This window comes from Pyxicephalus adspersus, chromosome 2 (genome assembly GCF_032062135.1).
Source record: "Pyxicephalus adspersus chromosome 2, UCB_Pads_2.0, whole genome shotgun sequence".
Lineage (NCBI taxonomy): Eukaryota > Metazoa > Chordata > Amphibia > Anura > Pyxicephalidae > Pyxicephalus > Pyxicephalus adspersus.
The window spans coordinates 127052139-127064040 of NC_092859.1; the positions used below are offsets into that span (position 1 = coordinate 127052139).

Here is an 11902-nt window from a genome sequence, read left to right on the forward strand (position 1 = left end):
GTTACATTGTATTTTTACAGGTAGAGCATCAGGTATTGTACAGTTATGCAGGACTCCTTAGGACTGGTGTTAGTGGGCCATCAGGGCCATTATGCTGGCATAAGTTTGAGACACTTCTGAGATTATTCACAATTTATTACCAGTTGCATTTGACCTATTTTTGACTAGCTTCAAATTGGGTATTGGTATTCCTATAGACTTGTGTGGAATGCAGAACTCATCTGACATGAGCAAAACTCTAACAAAGGCCCTTGGCATGTCAGTAATAGTAAATTCTTGGGGAATGAGATCTAAAATATATATGAACAATTCACTAGTTATATTAAAATGTTGTTTAAATTGTCTATAAATCCAATTTAATGTCACCTTTGTTAATTCTCCAATATTTACCAATTGTATGGCATATATAGGATGTTTAATATTTGCCATTGTAAGTGCTAAGAGAATTGAATTCCTGTCCAGCATTGGCTTCTTTAACACAACCATCTATTGCCAGGTAACTTTCCGTAACGACAGTTTATTTGCCCATGACTGGATGTTTGAAGTGACATCACTTTCCAAACCTCAAATGTAATCATTCATGACCCAGCTCCTAAAAATCTTATTCAGTGTTAAAGTGTTATTTTGCTGGTTTCTCATAAACTGAACTGGAAACCTTGTGCTATACTTGTGGCATGTTCACATAGCCTTGATTTCAATAATAGGCCTCAAACCATTGGTACATTTGAACGGCAACTTTTGTGTTTTCTGGAAATAATGTTACAATGTGTATATACAACAGCAAGATGTTATCAGAACATTTTTATTGTTTCAGTATGAATGTATGTGTTCCTTTCCATGACACCACAGTTACAATAACTTTTTATTTTCTCCTCTTTTCATGTAAAGGTGACAATGGGGTTGCTGTAGAGAACAGAGCTGATTTAGTTTTGTACCGTACTCAGGGAATCAGCTTTGTCACTTTGTTTTGCTCTGCCTATTGTTCTCCTTGAATTGTGAATGTAACTTTTTCTGCTTTTACATGCTATTGTTTAAATGTTGTTTTTGTTTTTTTACTTTTTTATATAGAGAATGATTTAGTTTGTTGAGATTTTTTTATACTATGTTGTTTATTTTGTGTATTGGTCAGTTTACACGAGTATTTGAGTGCTCTGTAAATCTTGCGAAAAAGATAGATGTTGAAATGCCAAATGTTTTGTTTCTTCTGTGATAAACAGTCCAGATATCAGTGAGTTGCACAGTCCAAATAAAGGTTTTCTTAAATAAAAGTTTCTTAGTCTTGCCTAGTTTTGTAGCTATGCACAAAATGTGCCTGTAGACAGGTACTCTATATCAGTAGTCACCAACCTTTTCAGACCCGGTCTGAGCCTGCAATGGGACATTGGGCAGGTTGTGTCCAGAGACAACTCGCCCACTTCACTGAGCCTGCGTTCTGTATGGGGAACATGGTCCACAGCTCTAGCCGGTGGGCCCCTCCAAACGGAGTCCTTCTCCAGCCAGCCAGAGCCACGGACCACCAGTTGGCGACCGCTGCTCTATATCACCTATGCTCCCAGTTTGTGTGCTGTTATAATGGAATTATAGTATTGGCAAATTTGGCATTAGGCAGGGCTTTATTTCAAAAAAGGGCAGACAATGTCTCTTGTACAATAGGTATTCTTGCCTGCCTGGCTGCCCTCCCATCTGTCAAAATCTGCTTAGTTGCATGTGCAGTGTCCAAGCAGGATGGCTGACGATCAGAATGAGAAATAGGAAGAATGAGGAAGAAGGACGAAGATAGATTGCCCACAATCGAACAGGGACAGGTGAGCATCTGTTGGGCTTAGTTCCCCTTTAATATAGTTATTATTCAGTAAGAATGTGTCATGAAAGTAGGAAAGCTCTGAAACTCACAGCAACCAATCAGAATGTGTGTTTGTACTGATCTACATATTAGTAAATTGAAACTGAATACTTGCAAAAATTGCTGTCCTTCTTTCTTGGTAAACTTGGTAAAGTCTTTTTTGGTAAACTAAACTTCTAGCTTCTGTTGATATGGCTGGTGGTTAAAGAAATTCATACACCTGCAAATTTCTATCATTAGATCTTTGAGTTTTTACACTAGAACAGGGAAATTTTAGAACTTCCATCACTTTGCTTTGACGTTGAATGCGGTTTTCTGACGACTGTATAACTGTGGTTCAGTTTTTGTCTGTGGCTCTGTGAGAGATTTCCCTAAAAGGGACACAGACAGCATTACAATGACTCTGTTTACGTAGGGAACCCTAAATAACATAATTATACCTTTTTTAGGTCTTAGAGTACCCCTTCTGAAATTACTATATCAACAGCTTACAGTACTATAGCATGGGGGTCAATGGGTAGAATGCCTCTCATATTGCTGGCTAGAAGGAAGAATGTCACCTTAACAGATAGCCAAACTGACCTGAGAGGTCCAAAGTACTCATTGCTCAAGGAACCCCTAGCAACTTCTGGAGAAACCCTGGTTGGGAAACACTGATTTATAGAGTGTTAGGCTACGTACACACGGCAGATTTTTATCGCCCGATAATCGGCATCGGCCAAATATCGGGCGAAAACCTGCCGTGTGTACAGTCGGTGTCGTCCATCGTCCGAACGACCGTCCTGCCGGATCCACGAACGATGGACGACGACCGATCCTAATGCAAGGGAAGGGGGAGAGCGCGCAGCAGGGTGCCGCTCCGTCGCTCTCCCCCTCCCCTCTCCATAGAGCATGAACGGTGCTGTATGTACCTGAGGTTGATGTACCTTCAGCTCTGAGGTTGATGGAGGGGGGGAGGGATGCTGACATCACATTCAGGATGGTGATGCCTAGGTGCCTGCCTCTACCGAGATGCTGATCATGACATAGATCATGGCATAGGAGGTGTTATGAGGACAGATCAGCTGTGAGACCAACCAGTGATACTAGTGACCAGTCCATTGTCAGTTATTGTCACATTCTTCCACAGTTCATTTATTTTCAAAATTAAATTCTGAAAGGGAAATAAAGAAACACCACTGAGTACAGTTTATATAATAATTTACAAAAAGCATTAAAATGTTTTAAATGCAACTGATGAAGTATCTGAATTTAGCCTCCTGTAATTTCTTGTATACCAGCAGACTGGGAGAGGGAGGGCAGTTGATGAAGGCAGATAGGGGACCTCTCTAGCTACATTGCTTGACTACAGCAGAGTCAGGTCACTGGGCTCTCTGCTGTTTGGCTGGGCTGTGAAAATCTAAGTGGACAGAAATACAAAACACATAGTGTAACTTCCATGTATGTATTTCAGATGAAATTATCTCAGTCTTCAGACTATAGTCAGAATAAAGAAAATGCCTAAATCTTAACTGGCCTGCTCCCTGCAATACACAACTTGAGGAGGTAATCCTCCCTAAACCTCCTCACCTCTGACACACTTGTGAGTGTGCCCAATCCCTGGACACCTGCACAGTGCAGTGGTATCTTCCAATGACCTCTAGGTCACTACTGTTTTCTATAGTCACCCAGGGGTCTGCGGATGAAACCATAGGGGGCCGTTATTATTTTAATTATTAATATTACCTAGTATTTATTTAGCATGGACATATTATGCAGCACTTTACAAAGTCCATAGTCATGTTACTAACTGGCTCACAATCATATGTCCCTACCATAGTCATATGTCTTTAACATAGTCTAAGGTCAATTTTGGGAGAGAAGCCAATAAATCTTTGATTTTTTTTGGAACTCCTCCTCTTTCACATTTAAGGCTATATGGCCCTAAATTATTGAATGTGTTATTTGTAAACACTAATATAAAGGAAATATAGATGTGAAAAAAGTATTTATTGGTTCAACCAATCATTTTATACATATTCTTTTTTATGGTTCGAGGTTTGGCACAGATGTGTCATTTTTCTTTATACTTTAAGTCAGCGGGCCCCCAACCACCAGGCTATGGACCGATTTGGGGGTGTGGGTTGTGCCAAACCAGGCCGCAGCCTTTCTCCTCAGCTGCAGTCTGCCCGGTGACAGGAAGGATCTTTGTCCTCTCTCTCTCTCTCTCTCTCCTGTCATTTTGTTCAGCCAATCAAGTAGGCCGGTTTACATAATTGGCTGAAGAAAATGACAGGAGAGAGGAGCCAGCTTATGTGATTGGCTGAAGAAAATGACAGGAAGGAGGACATGGATTTCCTGTCACAGCGAAGACTGCAGCTAATGAAGACAGACACGCTTCATAGATTATGTACTTTATTGTGGTTTAATACGCACATAAATCCCAATATTCCCCCACAAAGGACAAATTGTCTTCAAATAAACTGCTCTGTGGTGAAAAAAAGGTTGGTTGCTGCTGCTGCTTTAGGCTATAATGCAGTGTTTCGGTGACACCAGTTTTAGTGACACCAATGATCTTTTTGGCTGAAATGACTATGGACTTTGTACAGAGCTGCGTAATATGATGGCGCTATATAAACACTGTGTAATAATGATAATATTAATATCTGTAAGGGCGACATTCTTCCCACTGACCACCATGATAATGTACTGTGCTATCTCAAAGGGAGATCACCCACTACCTGTTGAGTCTCCCTGCACAGGAAATAAAGGGAAATCTCCCCCAAACTTTATAATAACCTTGCAGGATGTTCAGGCATTTTAAATTCATGTAGCTGTTCATACACATTAGGAACCAGTGCTGTGTTTGGTCCATACAGCTGGGAATGTGTGATGATCTCCAGACACCAGCATTGTTTAGATCAGCGGTCGCCAACCTTTCAGGACCTCACAGACCACTAAGTTCATAATTTAAATCATGCGGACCATTAATTTGAATTTTTTAAAAAAGATAAATACATTTGTAAAATAATGATCTTCCTAATGGTGCCTGACAAGGACTGTGGAGGCTCTGATTCATTGATCAGCTCACGGTTAAGTGAAGTATTACTATTGTTACTATTAACATTAGTTGCATTATCTTTGGTATTATTAAAAAAATGCAAAATATTTTAAGACCAAACAAGAAATGATAGTTATAAAAGTCAAACTATTTGATGCCAATAAATATAACAGGTAAAGTAAATACACAGCTAAGGTTATACTTACCTAAGGCTTAGTCTACACGGACTGTTTCCCCAGAGTTTAACCCGAGGCTTTAAAAGCCCATGTTTGAAATTCCCATGCATTACAATGGGCTAATATACACCAGGACATTTCTTTGAGGCACGTTTATGAGTGTTATCTATAAGGTTGCTTGCAACGTTTAGAAAATGAAAACGCAGGATAATGCTGAAAAACGGACAAAAACACAGGAGAACACGGGTAAACACTTTGATTGATTTCATTGGGGCGTTTTCCTGCATTCCTTGAAGCATAAACGCATTATAAAAATGCTGGAAAGCGGGGCATAGACATTTTCCAGCGTTTTAATGGGCAAGCTTTAAAACGCAAATAAAAGTGCAATAAAACGCATATAAATGTTTACATGTGTTTTTAAATACGTGTAGACCCAGCTTCAGAGAATTAAACAAATAAAATAAACAATCAGATGGGAATCGGTATTCGCGGGGTGACTGTTGTAATGGTGGAAACAATACTGAAGCGTGCGGCTCGGTAACGGTTGTCTCATACAACTTAGGACTACACCGAGGTCACGCTGCGCCTCCCTTGTTTTTCCATCTCTAGTACAATTCATAAATTTAGTGCAAAATAAAGGAGAAAATTGTCTTTCAGAATATAAGAATTTATTAGAATATTATTTTTGTTTTATTAATAAAATATAAAATTTGCAAATAATGTCCACATTTTTCTGTGGACCACCAGTGCTCCAGGCACCATTGTTTTAGATTACCCGGCCGGCCCCCTGGTGGCAGGTGAATATTATCAGTTATTATTTCCTTCCCATGTTGTGAATGTGAACGTTTAGTCACAGCAGCCTCCTGTGTGTATGATACAACCGGGTCCCCACACAGCCCTAGTGACCTCCCTGGGGGCTGCGCTCTGTCACCAGCAGGTGGCGTGCTGTGACAGCGCGGCTCCCGTGTGACAGCTCTCGCACGGTGGTGGCGGCGGCGGCGGGCGCGGTGTTAGCGGTGGAGGTGTACATACCGGCCGACACGTGAGCTCCGTGTTATTCCCTGTGACAATCCGGTCTGTCCGTGTCAGGACGGGGTGAGCGGAAACTCTAAACTTTGTAAAGTGCAGTGAGGTGGAAGGACGTTCGGTCCCGGCCAGGTCTGGGTTCTTCCGGCTCCATGTGTTTGTTCTGTCCGCGGGAACAGGCGGCGTATAAGAGACCTCCCGCTGCAAGGCGGCCTGTGTCCAGACAGGCCGGGGCCTAGGAGGTCACAGCACCCACATGGATCATTCACTGTGGGACAGGGCAGGTGTGTATGGCGGCTGTAATACTGCGCTAAGTACCAGGAACTACATGACAGCTGTGTTTATAAACTTATTTCAGCCTTATATTAATGCTCTGCTGATCTACACGCACTTTGCAGCCACTTCTATAGGTGCACCTTATAGGATGCATGGTGACTACACACCATGCCTAGGAATTGAAATGGACACCTGTTGTCATAACATTAGAGTAAGAAGTGCCTGATGGGACCTTTATGGCAGGATCACTTTAATATTTCTAACTAAAGCTGCCAAGTTATAAATATTGATATGACCGTTCAGTGATCAGTTTCACCCCCAAGCGGTGAATGTGTGGCTTGGGGTGAATCTTCCATACCAAAAGTGATAACCCCGAACCACATTCGGGGTGGAATTTCCAGGGAGTTTAAAAGTCCTACCTAGTTCCAGCGATTTCTGGCATCTTCTTCCCCCAGCGAAGCCCGTCCAGCATCTGCATCCTCAGTGTGTGAACGTTGGGGATGGAAGGCCAGGGAAAGTGGATACCGGCTGGGCATCTGCTTGTGGGTGTGTGGCTGGCAGGCCGGACTGAGCTGGAAATATAAAATACAAAGTACTTTTAATTGTACTGCTTTTACATTTAAAAATATTTTGTATTCATACCACCAGGGAGGTTAATGATCGGGTTCACATTTGCTTATTGATGCACAGTGATTGATCGCAGGGGGGCTGCAACTTAAAGTTGTTTCAGTATTGAGTAGGAGGGTGACCAAAAGGCTCAGCCTGAGGCCAAGAGCCCATAGAGGGCATGCTGACATTCCCCCCCACCCTGCATCTTGTAGATATCCCTATGGGTATCCCATGGCTTGGCACCAATGAATGAGAATTTGTAAGCATTTCCCAACCCTAGCTACCCCTTAGGGGTGAAAGCTTGCCCCAATAATTGGCAATGGCACTCTATATCTGGGGTGTAAGATGTTACCCTAGAGGCTCGGTGCACATGAAGGAGCTAATGGGTGACGACCCTGACACCTTACCCTCCCCAACTATACCTACCCTCAGGGCTAAAAACCCCTTACCCTTCCCCAACTATACCTACCCTGAGGGGATAAACAACCCTTACCCTCCCCAACTAAAAACCTGAAGGATAAATGCCTCTTACCCCCCCCAACTATACCTACCCTGAGGGCTAAAAACCCCTTCCCCAACTATACCTACCTTGAGGGGATAAACAACCCTTACCCTCCCCAACTAAAAACCTGAAGCATAAACGCCCCTTACCCTCCCAAACTAAAACTAACCTGAGGGATAAACAACCCTTACCCCTCCCCAACTTTACCTACTCTGAGGGATAAACAACACTTACCCCTCCTCAACTTTACCTACCCTGAGGGATAAACACCCTTTAACCCTCCCCAACTATACCTTACCCCCAATAAATGCCAATGGCACTCTCTCATTCAGGGTGTACGCCCCTATCCTTAGGGATAGTTATGTTTGGGAGGGGGTTTAGGTTATTTACCCCCAAATGAGATTTCATTTGTTTGGGGGCAAGCGTTTACCCCTAGAGATAGCTACAGTTAGGGGTTGTGGGAGAACAGAGGTATTGGGGTCACCTGCTAGCCACATCATGGGCACTGAGGCTTGGAGCTAATATTATTAATTTATTATTGGCTGAACTTAATTTTTTTTTCTTAAATGTGCCTTGCTATGTAACATGTAGACTTGTCATATAAAGCAATGTTTCTCAACAAGGGTTCCGTGGAATTGTAGCGTTCCTCCAGATGCTAGGGATTCCTTGAGATGTAAGTACTTTGTACCTCTCAGGTCTGTTTAAGTGACACCAATTATCTTTTTGCTTATCTGTAATGGTGGCATCTTCCCACTGGCCAGCTATGTAAGAGACATTCTTCCTACTGACCACCACACTAATGTACTGTGAGCTGTGGATATAGCAATTATAGAAGGGGTTCCCTGAAAGTTATTGAAAGTTACCCATGTTAAAGTTTGAGAGAGGCTGGCAGAGTGACAGGCGATGCCATAGCTGGCTGGGCCCTATATATAGCAGGGATGACCAGGACTGGGCTCCACCATTCATCTCACATTTGTATATTGCTGAAGACTAGCTGAAGCCAGATTGCCCTCCAGATTTGTAGATACATCACCTCTCCAGCTTCCTATATTGTCCCATTTGCACAGAATGTCTGAATTTTTTAGGAAATGTGCTCAAATCCTTCATCTTCATGCCCTCTAAAGAATCAGAATGAATTGAAGAACTGATTCAGTTGTGAAAAACATAAGGATTTGAGATGGTATAATTCAATGGAATGTACTTTTCATACATTGCCTGCCAAAGGTGAAGTAATCAATGCAACCATTGCAATCCCACAAACTTGGCAGCAAAAGTCTTTAGATTTCTTCCTTCTATGCTGGAAATAGTGGGACAGGCAGTACCTGTGTCTGATGTCATTCAGCCTTGAAGAATATCTGAACCCAAGGACAAAAATGTAAAGCCTAAGGGAAGGTTCAGTTTGAATAGGCTGAATACATTCCAGATGCCTAAAAAGTTGTGCAGAGTCTAGCAAATAATTATTTAATAAACTAGCATGCTGCAGGGGAGGACTTGCATTTTCAGTGTTGAAGCAGTGGTCTCTCTGCAGAAGTTGTATACATCCCCTACTAGGTCGTAATCTGAGCCCCCCTATTATATAGGGTGTTATTTGCTGATTGTAAAGCTGTAAATCTGGTTTAGAGGGGGAGGGGGGGATTTGGTTTCTGCTCAGGTTGTGGCTACTTTTTACCCCTTTAGTTTGGCTGGCTAACTGGGTGTTTAATATAATGATGCATACCGTTCTTCAATGTGGCAGCTGCATGTTTTCTTTTCATTTGTTTAGCTTTAACATCTTCTTCTGTTTCTGCCAGTTGGGTTATGTATACATATTGTTGCTGGAAACAAACAATTGTGACTGGTTTCAGGCAAAAATCTAGCATGCATACTTCTATTTTCTTCTTTCTCGATGGCAGCCAAGACTTGGGAGATTAGCGTCCCTCTTCCTTTAAGGGAACTATATTCAGAGTTTTAAAACACTTTCTGAACACTTTATTTTAATAACCTCTTGTAACCATGTTGTGTATGGCAATTTGTGCTGCACTGTTTTTCACATATGCATGTCTTTGCAATGTGGGGGCCACCAGGGGATACTTAGAGGTAACCTGCAAGAACATGCAAACTTCTTGCAAATAGTGTCCTAGTCACAACTTTAACCAATGATCCAGTGCTGCAAAGGTAAGAGTACTAGGTTCTGTGCCAACTATGCCACCCCTGTGCTGCAGCTAGTTTTAAGTACCTAATTTTAAGTACCTAAAGAACGTAATTTTAGTCAGGGCAACACACTAGTCTGCGGCTGCTATAGCCTTTAAAGAAATGGGAGTTGGCAAGAGCAACCAGTGAGAGCTGTGAGGACCCAGCTGGTTTACACTTCTGAGATGTCTGCTGCCCAGCAGAGTTTGTGGAAAATGTTTCAAGATTAGAGCGGTTTTGTGTGAGTGGCTGGCACTCTGGTTATTTCCCTGCATATGGAAGCTTAAAACAGCAACAGGGTGGCTTACTAGCAGTTCATGTTTTTTACTCTCCTTCCAGTCCCAATATTTACACAACCTTCTCACTTAGTTGGGTGCCAGGCAAAACTTGAATGGGTAGTGCATTTTTTTTTCTCAACAAGGTTTGATTAAATATAATCCAATAAAAGTATTTAATGTGTGTGCACATCTCTGTATATGAACCATTATTTTATGTCAGCTTTATAAAGTATTAAAAAAATGTTTCGGGATGCAAGAATTGTTCACAAGACTGGCAATCACCATGGACTGTCTTGACAAGACATTTATATAACTTATAGGGATTTCCAACTCGCTTGGCTTGTTAAGGCAATATGTAGATGGACAATCGTTTCAAACACAGCACTGCTCATCTCACCATTTCACAAGAAAATGCTGCCTTTGACCTAATTTGCCTACAATCTGAATGCACTTTTAAAAAGGTCTATAAGAAATGCAAAACAATCTTCAAATTCAGTGGGAATCTTTTGACCCTTGTTTGTGTACTTATCAAACAGTGGTGGGGGTAGACTGTAAATACTTGTCCATCTTTGCCATCATTTTTAAATGCTTGCAGTTGTTTTGTTTCCATAACTGCTGCTGAAGCCAACCTAGTGGTGCCTCTGACTTACTTTTGAAGTGCATTAAAAAGGCAGATGTGGGAATGGGGTTCCATACCTCAGAAATTGCAAGTATTTTTTAAGATCTAGCAACTTCTTAAATTGAAACCCTATGGCATTCTGTGGCCCTAAAGTAATATATTGACTTTAAGGTAAAGTTAGCACTCTTTCCTTTTCCTTCGTTTTGGGTAAATGTTAAGCCCACTTTTTTGTACCATTTACATCTAAAAAATGAGTAGTGTTTTTATTTTTTATTAACAGAAAATATTTTTGGGGTTTTTATTTTTAGTATACAGATAATGCTCTGCTTCATTGTGTCATTAAATTTGACTTCCATTTGACAGGTGATCTTGGAGCATTCGAAGAATTAATGAGAGCCGCTTCTCCACTAGTGTTACCTGAGAAGAAGAAGCAGCGCAAGTCCAGCGGGGAGGTATATACATTTCATATCATCCCTTAAAACTCCAGCAACCCTTCCAGCATGATCTCACCTTTACTTCTTTCCATACTGGCTATCTGATGGAGCCAAGCTACTGATGTTTCATTTTTCCAGAGCCTATGATACCAGTTTGTTTTGTCTGTGGTTTTTAATATTAGCAGGTGTCTGAGTGTGGGCATTTACTACCAATAATTTGTTGCACTGAAGTGCATGAATAAAAAGAACGCTTATCCTGTATACAGTCATTTTTTCTTTAATAATCAGAGATGGCTTGTGGCGGCTATATTAAGTAGCATGTAACATTCAAACTTCAATTGTGCAAAAAAAAGAACTCTGGTATTACTTGACAAAAAACACAGCTAAAGTCATAATAAAAGCCATCATCTGAGCTGCGTGCATGGGGAAAAATTTTGAAGGTGACTACTTCTTTCAAATGGATTCAACTTGATCCAGCTGATGTGAGGCAGGGTTCTCTGGATTGTGGTTATCAAACCCAAAAGTGGAGAAAATGACAAGCGCCTCTAAAGTTTTAGAAGAAGTAAACTGCATATGGGAGGGGGAGGTTTACTGCCCCAAACATAACTGAAACAATGCTGTTGATGGGGTATGAGAAATCGTTTCTAAACAAGTAAAGGTATATTTAAAAAGCAGTGTCCTTGTCTAAACATTTATTCCAGAGGAACTCTTTCAAGTTTGTGTGTTTTTAAAACCACACTGAATGGGTCACCACAGGTGAATGTTTGGTAAAATTCACATTCACTACTTGTATTCCACCCCAGTGTACCTGTAGATAGACCGTGCAAGTGCTATTTTTTAATGACATTTAAAGCGTACCTAAACTCCGATTTTTCACTTTACATAAAATGGTAGAGAACGGGACGGATGCCGAGACGACGCGGGACCGGA

At 41.5% G+C, this 11902-nt stretch overlaps 1 long non-coding RNA gene across 1 annotated transcript; it reads left to right on the forward strand.

Annotated features, from left to right (window-relative positions):
- Positions 1-5939: 5939 nt before the first annotated feature.
- On the forward strand, positions 5940-11233 carry LOC140324443 (uncharacterized). Its single transcript, XR_011919535.1, has 2 exons — positions 5940-6369; positions 10902-11233. It is a non-coding gene; the product is annotated as an uncharacterized lncRNA (long non-coding RNA).
- Positions 11234-11902: the final 669 nt, after the last annotated feature.